Source organism: Micropterus salmoides, unplaced genomic scaffold (assembly GCF_014851395.1).
Source record: "Micropterus salmoides isolate LMB-PRFRI ecotype aquatic unplaced genomic scaffold, ASM1485139v1 Ms_hic_scaffold_2, whole genome shotgun sequence".
NCBI classification, from domain to species: Eukaryota; Metazoa; Chordata; class Actinopteri; order Centrarchiformes; family Centrarchidae; genus Micropterus; species Micropterus salmoides.
The window spans coordinates 17631015-17631930 of NW_024041150.1; positions in this window are offsets into that span (position 1 = coordinate 17631015).

A 916-nucleotide genomic window follows, 5' to 3' on the forward strand; every position below is an offset into this window, starting at 1 on the left:
CCAATAATGTGACAATTGTTTCCTGTTACCAAATGCTTAGAACAGTACAACCGTTCAACCATTGAGGTTTGATTGTGGAAAAGCCCTCAGAGTCGGCCAGCGAAACAAACAGGCCTTTGGTTTCGCTTGAAGCTACACACGTGAAGTGCCACGACATCAATCTGCCTTCAGTTTCTTTTATTTTCTTTATTTCTTTGTTTTGTTAAAGTTATCAGTCCGTTAAGTTACACTGGACTAATTCAGGAACGATCAAGTTCCATTTTAAGCCTTTTTCGTCAAGCCAACTTCACCAAGCCACGTGGTCTCGCCAGCTACAAGAAGGAAACCTGAAAACAGCCGAATTGCCAGACGGAGGAGGCGTTTTCAATCAGACACGGAGAACCTCGGAGAATCCCTAACAAAAAGCCAGGATCGGGCAGCTAGCGTGGGACCCGTGCAACAGGCCAAAAGCAGGCTGTCGACAAGCAGTAAGACTCAACACATGTTCTGTGATCAGATGTCCATTTCAAGTCCTAAACTATAGCATTAGTTTACTTTCAGTAGCTCTTCTATGCCGTATGAGTCAAATGCTTCCCACAATCGAACCTCCAGGCTCATTGTTCAGCAAATGTTTATGTTCCCTGTATCCAACCATCTTTTTATCACCTTAGTTAGAGAATAAATTCACTGTAATATAATCAAGAGCTGTGTGTGTTGCCTATTTATAGTTCCTGCCAAGAGAATTGACCCTTTAGATATGAGACTGACTGACTGATTTAAGATAATTGAGCGATTATTAACTAACTGATCACTAGTAATAATTGTATAATTATTCAAAACTACCTAGAGGTCCGGAGACTCTAGGATTATAACAACTCCGGTGGTGCCCTTAACGAGGAAATTATGATTTTATGAATCTTCAATTATGAATTCATAA